This window comes from Macaca nemestrina, chromosome 5 (genome assembly GCF_043159975.1).
Source record: "Macaca nemestrina isolate mMacNem1 chromosome 5, mMacNem.hap1, whole genome shotgun sequence".
Taxonomy (NCBI): Eukaryota; Metazoa; Chordata; class Mammalia; order Primates; family Cercopithecidae; genus Macaca; species Macaca nemestrina.
The window spans coordinates 122,090,771-122,106,376 of NC_092129.1; the positions used below are offsets into that span (position 1 = coordinate 122,090,771).

Genomic DNA, 15,606 nt, shown 5'->3' on the forward strand with positions numbered 1-15,606 from the left:
TTCATGGCTCCAGATAATCTATAAAGCTGTTAATCTGCTTTCAACGGAAAGCACACAGCTACAAATATTCAAAAGTTGAAACAGAAAAAAAGGGAGAAAAGTCACTTATTAGAAAAGATGCAATTATAATTTTATTTGCATATGTGTTCATGAATGTGTATACATGTGTATTGTGTGTAGAAAATATCAGTCGTTTTCTAATGAATTTTTAAATTTTTTTCCCTTCTCAGTGATAGTGAAAATCTGTTTTGTGAGTGTCCAAGGCTGTATTCAGGCAAGCTGTGCCAGTTTGCAAGTTGTGAAAACAACCCATGTGGAAATGGTGCCACCTGTGTTCCAAAATCCGGAACAGATATTATCTGCCTCTGCCCATATGGGAGGTCTGGACCCCTCTGCACTGATGGTAAGAGCATTTCATTATTAAACATGAAGCACAGACAGAAAGAGGTGAAGAGGACAGAAATCACTCAGATGAATCAAGGATAGCACTTGACTGATCAAATACATCAAATCTTCTTCTGGGTTCTTTTCAAGTCAGTTGAGACAAGACCCATTAGTGAGACTGATCTCCAAGCAGGTATTTCTCATACCCATCAAGTAATTACAAAAGTGGTGACTGGGCACAGTGGCTCATGCCTGTAATCCCATCACTTTGGGACGCCGAGGCAGGTGGATCACGAGATCAGAAATTTAAGACACGCTTGATCAGCATGGTGAAACCCTATCTCTACTAAAAATACAAAAATTAGCCAGGCATGGTGGCACGCACCTATAATCCCAGCTACTCAGGAGGCTAGGGCAGGAGAATCGTTTGAACCCGGTAGGCGGAGGTGGCAGTGAGCCGAGATGGTGCCACTGCACTCCAGCCTGGGCAGCAGAGACAGACTACATCTCAAAAAAAAAAAAAAAAAAAAAAAAAAAAGGGGTAAGAAGTTTTCCCTGAGGTTAGAGTACAGAAAATCTCTGTACTGTAAAATCTCAAAGTCTAGCTAAGTATAAGAGAGTAACAAGGGGCATCAAGAGCAATATATAAAATCAAATTATTTCATGTCATTTTGGCAAACTGAGAGTACAACATTAACAAATTTATGTATCACAGCCCAGTTGCTTTACATTTAAATGTAACAAAACCCATGATGCAGTTATTACATATCAAGAAACTAAATCACAAACAAGAGACATGTGTCTCTCTTTAGGAAAATTCAGTATGAGAAATTCTAAATTACAAAAAGCTGCAAGATGCTGTAATATAAGATTTTAAGAAAAAAAAATGCCTAAGAATTTAATGTTAGCTTTGATATGCATAAATGTGTGTAAATATTTTCAGAAATAATAAAAATTCATATTAATAGTTAATCAACACAGGACCGGACTTGCTTTATCATTATTTTCACCATAAATATAAAAAAAAAACCTTTATTCCTTTGGCACTTGTGATATTTGGCACTAAATTTTAGAATAAGGCTTCCAAAGTGAACTCAGGGCCCTCTGGCCCAGAATCACAAAATGAAGCAAACAGATCCAGCCTGTGATGACATGAAAAAGCTGGGTACCACATCCTGAGGTGGCAGGTATGAAAACGGAAACGAGAGTAAAAGAAGCATCTGTGACTAAAAGGTATTGAAGTTTTGGATATATAGGTCTTTGAAAGGAACTGAGATAATGAATTTGTGTGTATCTGAAAGACAGAATGACTTAAGAGGGGAAGAGTTAAGAAGTACTAAGAATTTCAGTCTGTGTGTGTCAGGGTTATATTAGAAGAAGTTAGCCAAGTCATTTTTATAAAAAGAGAAAACATTATAGACTGAATAGAATTTAAGTCGTGTCCTTTCTCATAAAATCTCATGCTTCTCAGTTGTAATCATTCTATTTAGATAAAAGCTATTGAAAAAATATAATTGGTTATAATAAATTTGATTACTAAGAGATGAATCATCAGTTTTGCTTCCTACTTGAAAATAATACTGACCATAAAAAATAAGAAGTGAAGATTTAGCAGATGTCTTTATGTACTCACACACACAAAATGATTGTTTACTCCCATCTCCTGGTCTCATTAGAGTTTCAAAGATGCAAGGATATATAGATAATTGAGACAGGAAAAATTAGACATTATTAGGTTCTTTGCCTCAGTGTAAGTTTTAAAAAAGAAGATTCCTACATGCACCTATCCAGAAGAATTTCTCAAAATAATTATCCTATCCATTTATATTCCACAAAGTTGCCAGATCTAGTTTAGAAATGTAAAACTTGTCAAGAAAGATAGACTTCTGACCTTGTGGAGCTTACCTTCTAATTGAAAAGATGAATGGAAAATAAAAATGGCTCAAAACACAATACGAAATTTCTGAGAAGAATTATGAAGGAAATAAACAAGTAGTGATAGACAGTAACTGGGCTGGAGGGCATTTTCACAGGTCACCAAGGCAAGAATCACTCTCAGAGGAGGAGATATTTGTACTGAGGCCTAAAGAATAAGGAGTATGGCCCATGAAAAGCTGGAAAAGGAGCTATCCAGGCAGAAGGTTCAGAAATGAAAGACCCTGAGGAAAGATAGAAGCAGGGCTTTTCGGAGAATGAAAAGATATTACTGTGACTGGTGCGTAAGTGTCTTCATTCACTCCAGCTGCTATAACGGAACACCATAGACTAGGTGACTTATAAACAACAGAAATATATTTCTCACTGTTCTGGAGGCTGGAAAGTTCAAGATCAAAGCACCAGTGGACTTGGTTCTGATGAGGACTACTTCCTGGCTCATAGACAGCAGTTTCACTGTGTCCTCACATGGAAGGGACTAACTAGCTCTCTGGAGTTTCTTTTATAAGGGCACTAATCCCATCCATGAAACCTTTGCCCCGTGATCTGATCACCTCCCAAAGACCTCACTTCCAAATACCATCACATTGGCAGTTAGGTTTTAACATGTGAATCTTGGGGTGGGGGGGGGGGCGCACATAAACACAGTCTACAGCAATAGTGAGCAAGAAAAAAAAAAAATCTAATGTTAGCAGGGCCTAGATCATATAGGACCTTGGGAACATGGAAAGGTTTTTAACTTTTATTTCCAGATGCCTTAGGAAATCACTGGAAGGCTTGAAAAGGGCTAGTGACTTATGTGTATTTGTTTAAACTATTCTGATGGTATTATCTCTAATAGATTTTATAAGGCTATTGGAGTGGTCCTGACAAAAGATAATTATGCCTAGGACAAGGGCAATTACAGTGGGGATGTAGATAAGTGGATAAATTTGAAATCTATTCTGGAGATAAAATATTCAGAACTTGCTGGGAAGAGTATGAAAAGGGTAAAACCAAGAACATCAAGTTTTCTTTGTCTGAGCTATAGTGTAGATGGTAGTGCCATGAAAAAGAATAGGGCCATAACAGCTTATTTTGTAGGAAACAGCTTATTTTACTGGGAGGGAAACAAGAGTTTTATTTTGTGCAAATGAAGAAAAAGATGCCAGTTAGACATCCGAATGCAGATGAAATGTAGACAATTGGATATATGATGCTGGTGCTCTGAAGCAAGATCAGGACTAAAGATATAATTTGGGGTAGTCATTAAAATAAAGGTGGTGTTTAAAACCATAGAACTATAGATTGTCTAAGGAGAAAATATAGAAGAGAAATATAGATAAAGAAGAGAAAGTGTAGATAAAGAAAGAAGATTTAAAAAGAGCAGATGAATCCTAGAGAAACCTTCCACAATGTCAATATTTAGATATCTGGTAGAGGAGAGAAAGCTGTATTAAATACCGGTACCATACCCTGACAAACACCCCCCCTCATCTCTCAGCCCATAGATGTTGCTCCTTTTATAATGTGGAATTGCCTTAGTCTGGGACCTCCATAAAAACAGAACCTGCATAAGAATTGCATTCAGGTCATTTATTTGGAAATGATTCCAGGAAATAGGAGAGAAGATCTAGTGAGAATAAAATGGGGTAGGAGAGAAAGTCAGTGCAAAGGTGCATAGGGCGTTGAACATAACCATGGCCAACTGTGCGTGATTTCACTCAGATCTTATGAGGAGCTATACAGAAAGTCTAAAATTGACTACCCAAGGGGCAAAGGAGAGAAATGTTTGACCATTGTCTCATGGTTCTTTTCGATTGAAGGTTTCCCTACAAGACATTAATATTCCCACACTTCCAAATTGCCATGCAAGAATGATGAGAGTACAAGTTTTAGCAGGCATCTTAGGTGACAGCCTCAGAAAAGCTGGAGGTTACAGAAAGAGAGCTTAACAGATCAACATTCCATAACATATCAATATTCCATATTTTTGAGTCACAAAAATTACCCCTTGAATGTTCACTCCCTCCAGAAACCTTTTTTACATCAACAGGCATCAATCCTTTCTCTACTCCACCAACTAGTATGAGGTGATATCCCAAGTCATCTATTGGATCATTCACTGTTACTATTATGACCTCTAGAAGATTGTCTAGAATGTACTGAATATATATTTGTTTTATAGAGAAAAGCAGAAAGCAATCCAATAAGCCTAGCTGTTGTTCAATTACAACTACACTTTAGAAGAGATGCAGAATAACATCTGGGACTTTGCCTTTTTGCTAATACCAGAGGACGAAAAATCAGCTAGTTTTGTTTCATCAGCAATTGTGTCTACTACCTAGCACTTTTCTTCCAAATTATGTCCATATCTACCATCTTAATATATTCTTTTGGGGATAATAGAAAATATAATTATCACATTTCCTACCTTGTTGATATTTCCACTGGGGAATTCATCCAGGGGTAATCGTGGCAGTGATGACTGGAGCCGAGACAAACAAACACTGCAGATGGGAAGTTTGCAGCTGCTTTCCTTTTTAAAGAGCTTTACTTTCCACATTTGTGCTTCTCATTCACACTTCCTGTTGCCTCTCCTTATGCAAGAATAATCTTTTTTTTTTTTTTGGTGGCAGTAGTATTTATTAGAATGTTTCTTAACGTATAAAGCCCAGCACAGGTTTTTGTTTTCTTAACCATACCATTCTAAAGACAAAGGTGGAATGCATTATCTTATCTCTTGTTCCCTTTTGTCCTTTCTATAAATATTTCTTAATAATTTACCTTATCTTCCCAACTTAGGCCTCTCAGTGGAACATGGTCCTTGAGGAAAGCAGTGTGACTACCTGAGAATAGGCTCCGGAATCAATCCGCCTGAGTTAAAATCCCCATTTTACTACTGACTAGCCGGCTGAGTGACCTTGGGCAAGTCACTTGGTCTCTCTGTACTTTAATTTCAATAAGTCTAATAATAGAACTTACCTTATAGGTTTTATGAGAATTAAATGAGATAGTGCATGTAAAGTGCTTGACACATAATGGGCATATAGAAAATGCTTTTGTTTTTTAAGGGTGGTCAAAGTAGGATCCTTACCCCTACCGGAAACTGCTACCTCCTGTCATTGTGGGACAGAGGCTGCATCCCCATCCCAGCTATTAAAAAAAAAAACTCTCTAGAACATCAATGGAAATCAAAATTAATTTTCTTTTAAGAATTTTTCTAAGATGGTGACACTCTTTGCAGTGATTAAAGGCAAGCCAGGGCATTACAAAATCAGGGAGGAAAGCAGAGCTCCAGGGACACGAATAATCACCAGGCTATTTAAGGACATGATACCTCTATAAAGCAGCTTAATGTCAGGCTGGCATTTTGTAATGGCATATTTCAAGTACATGCAATTTTCTGTCATGTTAAGCTCATAACTCCTTTGATAGCATCCACTCTGATATGATCCAGCTTTCTCTCTCCAACTCAACAGCTGTTTGATTGCCCTGCTGTTCAACACATCTTAGTATCCCTCATTTCCCACCATGTTTAAATCTGTATTTTCCAGCTCCTGGTTACAAAAAAAAAAAAAGTACTAAAAGGTCAAGCCTAATCCCAGACAGGAGTAAGGAGACAGGGATGAGAAAAAAAAGTGCTCGAGAAAGTGATTCCTGTTTCTCTGGGTTGAAGGCAGACTGTGAATGGCCTGCACTTTTTCTTAAGAACTGAGGGAAATTGCCTTTCCTCTTGCTCAGGGAAAAGGTGAGCACCTCCTGTCTTTCACATTTTCCCTCCACTTCAGCATCTGTAATGAGAAAAAGTTAGGTTGGCACATATTTAAAAAGCAGTACTTATAAATATGTATTTCAGTGTACACTGAAGTGTTCTTTAAAAAAAAATAGCCTTGTTGGGGCAGGCATGGTGGCTCACACCTGTAATTCTAGCACTTTGGGAAGCCGAGGTGGGTGGATCACCTGAGGTCAGGAGTTCAAGACCAGCCTGGCCAAATAATTTAGAGTAAAGTCAAATTTCTATTTCAATACAATGTATCAGATCAATTATATCTTTATGGTTGTTTGTTGCTATAAGTTTATTCATACCAGGAAAATTGTCACATTTAAAATTCTTCATAGTTTTGGCACAGGTGAAATCTTCTCATTTTGCTAAGTCCCTGAGCTCTTTGAACAGGCTGCCCTTATGCATTGGCCTCTTCCCCAGGCACCCTGGTCCCCTCTTTCCAGAATGCCTTGCTACCTGCTCTGGCCTCAAGGCTACTTTTACTCCCCCTCACGTTAAATTTAGGTGAACATTTAATGCTATCACATTTCTAGTCAATGGTGCTCTGCAGAAAACATGCAGCTTCTCTGACAAGAAGACTGAGTCCCCACCCCAAAGAGGACCTCATACCGTTTTCCCGATGCTTGTTGACAAGGAAGAGGAATCAGATAAGGGTGTTTTTTGTGTATCCTTATTACTATTCATAAAATTGCCTGTAATAGTCAGTATTTTAATGTCTTCAAAGTTTTATGTCTCAGATGCTTATCCAAACACTGGATGGCGAAAAGGTCAACATACACATCAAACTTATTGACAAACAGGCGGTGCTTGAGCAGCATCCAGTTCAAGTCTCCAGCTCTGGAAAACGCACATTGAGCACATGTGGACTCCATCGCAGGATGGTCATGGAGCACCCTAGGAAACATCACACTCAAAGTACTACCACTTGACAGAGCTAACAATTGCGTGCATGTCGGAGAAATAGTACTTATGGCTTGTGGAGAGTGAGCCGGGGACTTCCAGGAATCCTCTGGATAGTGGCCCAGATATACTTATCTCATACAGATACAGATACAGTATTAGTACACTCTTGATTTTATGTGGGTCACTAATGTACCCAGCTAAGTTTCCTATCCTCCCTTAGAGCCTTAAAGTGTGGCCATGGGACTAAACTCTGGACAATCAGATATAAGCGGAAGTGTTAGAGTATTATATTGACCTCTGGAAAATCTCTTGAAGAGTAGCATGACCTCCAAATCTTCCTTCTTTCTGAAGTCTAGAATGTGCCTGAGATATCTTGAATTCCAGAAGTCATCTCTGACTACAAAGCCACCTTGAGAATGAAAGATACATGCTAAGATGGTGAAGCAAAATGATGAAAGAAGTTTAAATCCTTAACTATAAAACTGCCATACTAGCCTGGAAATGTTCACTAAGAAACTTTCTGTTAATGAGAGAAATAATTTATTTTGCTTAAACTTCTGCTTTTTAATAAGTTATCTGTTATATGGAGCTAAATCTAAACCTGATATAAGTGTCAAGATTTCCCTGAACTACATATTCCAATAGGTTTTCTTAAATACATCTGATTTTGTTCATAAACTCTTAGACTCCTTCTCAAAAAACAGGATTTCTTGTATTATATTTATCTTATTTCAATCTAATAGATTTGATAAATTATAAGTTTATAAAATATGTTTTTGCAATCCAATGAAACTGTGGTAAAAATTTTTAATTCAAAGAAATATCACGGGAAGCAGAAAAATATGCAACTATATTTTTCTAAATTAGCAAAATAACAAGAAAGGATATTTTATATATTTCTTTTGAAACATTACCTCTCATCTTAAAACTATTTCCATGAGGCAATTTCTCTTCACACTAAATGAAAACCAAATTAGCTTGAAGATTTTTACATCTCAATTGCTAGGGAGATACACATCTGTTATTGTCCACTTTTACACAGAGAACAGACTATTCACTATCAAACTCTGACTGTGTGCCTCTGTCAGAACACTGTCAGTAGAACACTAAACTCTCAAGGCCAAATGTTCTCCCTTCTGTTTATTCCAGCACTTTGTCATTATTTAGCAACCTCACAGAATTCTCCCTTCTGACAGAAGCGTTTCCTGCTTGTTAAAAATGTCTAAAATGGGTAGACTATGTATTCACAAAAGGCAGAGTGGTCTCTCCTGAATATACTTATGGCAAGTTGGTCTTGCAGACCATGTGTGGAAATGCAAACCTCTATAGTTTATTCTCAAGTTCACCAGAGACTTTAACCTTGCAGGTCCGTCAGTCCAGGCCCTTTAGCAAAGAGTCATTGTTTCATATCAAATGAATACTGTCAGATCCCACCACACCTATCAGGCTCTGCTTGGTTGGTTTAAGAGCTATGTTAATGTGATGCACCTGCCAGTTAGCAAGCAATGGAAGGCACAAACACATTTGCGATACATAAAAAAAAAAAAAAAATCTTCACCGAAACAAAAAACTGATTAGAGTCTGAGTAAATTTATGCCACATGAAAAACTGTGAAGTCGACGTTTTATAAAGAGGCAATGAAATTTATTGATAGGAATGAAATAAACAGTAGACGGAGATAGCTGTGTGTGATGTATATTGCCTACCATTCTATATAATGATAGCAGCTATTCTGTTCAAGCTTTTCTTTGTTTATATTCAGTGACATGCCAATATTGTGTGTTTTCTAATATTTTGTCCCTTCATCCTGTTGACCTTGAAAATGGTCTTCTATTTTCCTTAGGATAAAGTAAAAACTCTTTTTTTTTTTAATTTTAATTTTAATTTTTTTATTTTTTATTATTATTATACTTTAAGTTCTAGGGTACATGTGCATAACGTGCAGGTTTGTTACATATGTATACTTGTGCCATGTTGCTGTGCTGCACCCATCAACTCGTCATTTACATCAGGTATAAATCCTATGCAACCCCTCCCCCCTCCCCATAATAGGCCCCGGTGTGCACATATACACCATGGAATACTATGCAGCCATAAAAAAGGATGAGTTTGTGTCCTTTGTAGGGACATGGATGCAGCTGGAAACCATCATTCTTAGCAAACTATCACAAGAACAGAAAACCAAACACCGCATGTTCTCACTCATAGGTGGGAACTGAACAATGAGTAAAAACTCTTTAAAATGATGTGCAAGTCTAGCATGGGCGGATCTCAGCTAACCCAATAGCCCCCATCTTATTCACCCTTTATCAGAACACTCTTTATACTATTTTGCATTACCTTGTAAACACTGGCCATACATCATGCCAGTCCTTTCCTCACACTCTAAGTTTCATGAAGGTAGGCACCATATGTGCCTTGGCCATCACCGTATCTGCAAAGCAGTACATTGTGTCTGACATATGGTAGGCTCTGAATTTTTTTTCTGAGTTAAAAATAATTTAAAAGTCCTTCAGAATATTCAGCTATGTATGCTGTTGCCCTAAGCCTACTACTACCTCTATACTTAGGAGATAATCAATAATTATTTGTCAAATTTTAAAAAGCAACAATAATATAATCAGTGAAAGAATAGTCTAATCTGGTACATTTCCAAAAATATTTTTCACAGTACACTAGTGCAATAAGGTACCCATAAAAAAAAGAGTCTGTGATGAAATGAACTCACATCTACTTTACGCTAGGCATTGGACTAAGTACTTTACATTCATCTTCTTACATAATCTGTGTAATAACCCAAGGAGATATGTCATTATTGCCATTGTACAGATGGAAAAACTGAAGTTCAGTGAGTTTAAATAACCAGTCTAAAGTGATATTGTTCATGAGTGGCAGACAGATCTAGGATCTCTGACTTGTCTTTCTTTAGATCACTGCACAGTACTCTATTGCCCCTTCAGGAATTCACCATGTGCAGTAACACAGTAAAAACTCTAACAAGTCTTGCAATAACAGCATTAAACCAAGGAATTCTTCTTTCTCACATGACAAGGCTTTCATACCAGTCTAATGGTTCCCAGAGTGGAATATATAGACTCCATTGTGACATTGGAAGAAAATATTAATTCTCTTTTTTTATCTCGATCTTTTAATTTCTATTTTTTTGTGTTTCATGATATCTACAGTATATGGGTAGATATATGGCATTTTAAGTAAATAATGTCTGTGAAGCAAGATTAAACAAGCTTAGAGAGCACTAATCTAGACAACTCCCTTCCAAACATAATTTGAGATTTTTATTCCTTTCTATTGATTTCATGGGACTGATTTCAAATTATGCTTAAATTATGCTTAAACTGCTTGGGATATACCATATATTATATATATAATTTATTATATAATTTCAACTGGTCTGGTTGCAATTGATGGAGGAAACAATGAAGTGGCTTTTTTATTGTAATTATTATTGTACTTTAAGTTCTGGGATACATGTGCAGAACATGCAGGTTTGTTACATAGGTATACATGTGCCATGGTGGTTTGCTGCGCCCATTAACCTGTCATCTAGGTTTTAAGCCCCGCATGCATTAAATACTTGTGCTAATCCTATGCCTCCCCTTGCCCCCTACCCCCCAATAGGCCTCGGTGTGTAATGTTCCCCTCCCTGTGTCCATGTGTTCTCTTTGTTAACTCCCACTTATAAGTGAGAACATGTGGTGTTCCTGTTCCTGTGTTAGTTTGCTGAGGATGATGGTTTCCAGCTTCATCCGTGTCCCTGCAAAGGACATGAACTAATTCTTTTTTATGGTTACATAGTATTCCATGGTATATGTGTGCCACATTTTCTTTATCCAGTCTAACATTGATGGGCATTTGGGTTGGTTCCAAGTCTTTGCTATTGTGAATAGTGCTGCATGAACATAGGTGTGCATTTGTCTTTATAGTAGAATGATTTATAATCCTTTGGGCATATACCCAGTAATAAGATTGTTGGGTCAAATGGCATTTCTAGTTCTAGATCCTTGAGGAATTGCCACACTGTCTTTCATAAGGTTAAACTAATTTACACTCCCATCAACAGTATAAAAGCCTTCCTATTTCTCTAAATCCTCTCCACCATCTGCTGTTTCTTGACTTTTCATGATTGCCATTCTAACTGACGTGAGATGGTATCTCATTGTGGTTTTGATTTGCATTTCTCTAATGACCAGTGATGATGAGCTTTTTTCATATGTTTGTTGGCTGCATAAATGTCTTCTTTTGAAAAGTGTCTATTCATATCCTTCAGCCACTTTTTGATGTTTTTTGTGTGTTTGTTTTTGTTTTTTGTAAATGTGTTTAACTTCCTTGCAGATTCTGGATATTATCCCTTGATCAGATGGATATATTTCAAAATTTTTCTCCCATTCTATAGGTTGCCTGTTCACTCTGATGATAGTTTCTTTTGCTGTGCAGAAGCTCTTTAGTTTAATTGGACCCCATTTGTCCATTTTTGCTTTTGTTGCCATTGCTTTTGGTGTTTTGGTCATGAAGTCTTTGCCCACGCCTATGTCCTGAATGGTATTTCCTAGGTTTTCTTCTAGAGTTTTTACGGTTTTAGGTCTTATGTTTAAATCTTTAATCCATCTTGAGTTAATTTTTGTATAAGGTTTAAGGAAGGGGTTCAGTTTCAGTTTTCTGCGTATGACTAGCCAGTTTTCCCAACACCATTGATTAAGTAGGGAAACCTGTCCCCATTGCTTATTTTTGTCAGGTTTGCCAAAGATCAGATGGTTATACATTTGTGGTGTTGTATCTGAGGTCTCTGTTCTGTTTCATTGGTCTATATTTCTATTTTGGTACCAGTACCATGCTGTTTTGGTTACTGTAGACTTGTAGTATAGTTTGAAGTCAGATAGTGTGATGCCTCCAGCTTTGTTCTTTTTGCTTAGGATTGTCTTGGGTATATGAGCTCTTTTTTGGTTCCATATGAAATTTAAAGTAGGTTTTTATAATTCTGTGAAGAAAGTCAATGGTAGCTTAATGGGAATAGTGTCAAATTTATAAATTACTTTGGGCAGTATGGCCATTTTAACGATATTGATTCTTCCTATCTATGAGCATGGAATGTTTTTCCATTTGTCTGTGTCCTCTTTTATTTCCTTGATTTGTACAAACTTGGTTTGTAGTTCTCCTTGAAGTGGTCTTTCACATCCTTTGTAGGTTATATTCTTAGGCATTTCATTCCGTTTGTAGCAATTGTGAGTGGGAGTTCACTCACGATTTGGCTGTGTGTGTGTCTTATGGGTGTATAGCAATGCTTGTGATTTTTCACATTGATTTTGTGTTCTGAGACTTTGCTGAATTTAATTATCAGCCTAAGGAGATTTTGGACTGACACCGTGGGGTTTTCTAAATATAGAATCAAGTCATCTGCAAACAGAGACAATTTGACTCCTCTCTTCTTATTTGAACACCCTTTGTTTCTTTCTCTTGCCTTATTGCCCTGGCCAGAACTTCCAATAGTATGTAGAATTGGTGGGGTGAGAGAGGGCATCCTTGTCTTATGCCAGTTTTCAAAGGGAATTCTTCCAGCTTTTGCCCATTCAATATGATATTGGATATGGGTTTGTCCTAAATAGCTCTTATTATTTTGAGATATGTTCCATCAATACCTAGTTTATTGAGGGTTTTTAGCATGAAAGGGTGTTGAATTTTATCAAAGGCCTTTTCTGCATCTGTAGGGATAATCATATGGTTTTTGTCATTGGTTCTGTTTATGTGGTGGATTACATTTATTGATTTGCATATGTAGAACCAGCCTTGCATCCCAGGGATGAAGCCAACTTGATCATGGTGAATAAGCTTTTTGATGTGCTGCTGGATTCAGTTTGCTAGTATTTTATTGAGGATTTTTGCATCGAGGTTCATCAGGGATATTGGCCTGAAATTTTTTGTGTGTGTGTCTCTGCCAGGTTTTGGTATCAGGATGATGCTAGCCTCATAAATGAGTTAGGGAGGAGACCCTCTTCTTCTATTGTTTAGAATAGTTTCAGAAGGAATGGTACCAGCTCATCTTTGTATCTCTGGTAGAATTTGGCTGTGAATTCTTCTGGTCCTGGGCTTTTTTTGGTTGATAGGCTATTAATTACGGTCTCAATTTCTGAACTTGTTATTGGTATATTCAGAGATTTGATTTATTCCTGATTTAGTCTTGGCAGTGTATGTGTGTGTGTGTGTATGTGTGTGTGTGTGTGTGTGTGTGTGTGTGTGTGTCCAGGAATTTATCGATTTCTTCTAGAAAATCTAGTTTATTTGCATAGAGGTGTTCATGGTATTCTCTGATGGTAGTTTGTATTTCTGTGGGATCAGTGGTGATCTCCCCTTTATCACTTTTTGTTGTGTCTATTTGATTCTTCTCTCTTTTATTCTGTATTAGTCTGGCTAGTGGTCTATTTTGTTAATCTTTTCAAAAAACCAGATCCTGGATTCAGTGATTTTTTGAAGGATTTTTGGGGTCTCTATCTCCTTCAGTTCTGCTCTGATCTTAGTTATTTCTTGTCTTCTGCTAGCTTTTGAATTTGCTCTTGCTTCTCTAGTTCTTTTAATTGCAATGTTGGGTGTCAGTTTTAGAGCTTTCCCAGTTTCTGATGTGGGCACTTAGTCCTATAAATTTCCCTCTACACACTGCTTTGGCTGTGTCTGAAAGATTTGGATATGTTGTATCTTTGTTCTCATTGATTTCAAATAACTTATTTATTTCTGCCTTAATTTCATTATTTACCCAGTAGTCATTCAGGAGCAGGTTGTTCATTTTATATAGTTGTGGAGTTTTGAGTGAGTTTCTTAATCCTGAGTTCTAATTTGAATGCACTGTGGTCTGAGAGACTGTTTGTTATGATTTTCATTCTTTTGTATTTGCTGAGGAGTGTTTTACTTCCAATTATGTGGTCAATTTTAGAATAAGTTTGATGTGGTGCTGAGAAGAATGTATATTCTGTTGATTTGGGGTGGAGAGTTCTGTAGATGTCTATTAGGTCCACTTGGTCCAGAGCTGAGTTCAAGTCTTTAATATCCTTGTTAATTTTCTCTCTCATTGACTTGTCTAATATTGACAGTGGGGTGTTAAAGTCTCCCACTATTGTTGTGTGGGAATCTAAGTCTCTTCGTAGGTCTCTAAGAACTTGCTTTCTGAATCTGGGTCCTCCTGTATTGGGTGCATATATATTTAGAATAATTATCTCTTCTTGTTGCATTGATCCCTTTACCATTAGGTAATGGCCTTCTTTGTCTCTTTGATCTTTGTTGGTTTAAAATCTGTGTTATCAGAGACTAGGATTGCAACCCCTGCTTCTTTTTGCTTTCCATGTGCTTGGTAAATATTCCTCCATACCTTTATTTTGAGTCTATATGTGTCTTTGCATGTGAGATGTGTCTCCTGAATACAGCACACTGAGGGGTCTTGACTCTTTATCCAATTTGCCAGTCTGTGTCTTTTAATTGGGGCATTTAGCCCATTTACATTTAAGGTTAATATTGTTATGTGTGAATTTGATCCTGTCATCATCATGATAGCTGGTTATTTTGCACATTGTTTGGTCAGTTTCTTCATAGTGTCCTTGGTCTTTATATTTTCGTATGCTCTTGAAGTGGCTGGTACCAGTTTTTCTTTTCCATATTTAGTTCTTCTTTTAGGAGTTCTTGTAAGGCTAACCTGGTAGTGACAAAGTCCCTCATCATTTGCTTATCTGTCAAGGAATTTATTTCTCCTTCACTTATGAAACTTAGTTTGACTGGATATGAAATTCTACTTTGAAAATTCATTTTAAAATGTTGAATATTGGCCCCCACTCTCTTCTGGCTTGTATGGTTTCTACAGAGACATCTACTGTTAGTCTGATGAGCTTCCCTTTGTGGGTAACCCAACCTTTCTCTCTGGCTGCCCTTAACATTTTTTTTCCTTCATTTCAATCTTGGTGAATCTGATGATTATATACCTTGGTGTTGCTCTTCTCAGTGACTATCTTATTGGTGTTCTCCGTATTTCCTGAATTTGAATGTTGGCCTGTCTTCCTAGGTTGGGTAAGTTCTCCTGGATAATATCCTCAAGTGTGTTTTCCAATTTGGTTCCATTCTTCCTGTCACTTTCAAATATACCAATCAATTATAGGTTTGGTCTTTTCCCATTGTCCTGTATTTCTTGGAGGCTCTGCTTGTTCCTTTTCATTCTTTTCTCTCTAATCTCGTTTTCACACTTTATTTCATTAAGTTAATCTTCAATCTCTGATATCCTTTTTTCCACTTGATCAATTCAGCTATTGACACTTGTGTATGCTTCATGAAGTTCTTGTGCTGTGTTTTTAGCTCCATCAGGTCATTTATGTTCTTCTCTAAATTGGTTATTCTACTTAGCAATTCCTCTAACCTTTAATCAAGGTTCTTAGCTTCCTTGTATTGGGTTAGAACGTGCTCCTTTAGCTCAGAGGAGTTTGTTATTACTCACCTTCTGAAGCCTACTTCTGTCCATTCATCAAACTCATTCTCCATCCAGTTTTGTTCCCTTGCTGACAAGTAGTTATGATCCTTTGGAGAATAAGAGGCATTCTGGTGTTTGGAATTTTCAGCATTTTTGCACTGGT

General features: G+C 37.1%; 1 non-coding gene across 1 annotated transcript in view; it reads left to right on the top strand.

Annotated features, from left to right (window-relative positions):
- The first annotated feature begins 314 nt into the window (after positions 1-314).
- The window catches only part of LOC105479509 (uncharacterized), a 78,261-nt gene continuing 62,969 nt past the window's right edge, over positions 315-15,606 (top strand). Inside the window, exon 1 of the transcript XR_011623637.1 lies at positions 315-403. This is a non-coding gene — a transcript (uncharacterized protein). The remainder of the gene's footprint in view (positions 404-15,606) is intronic.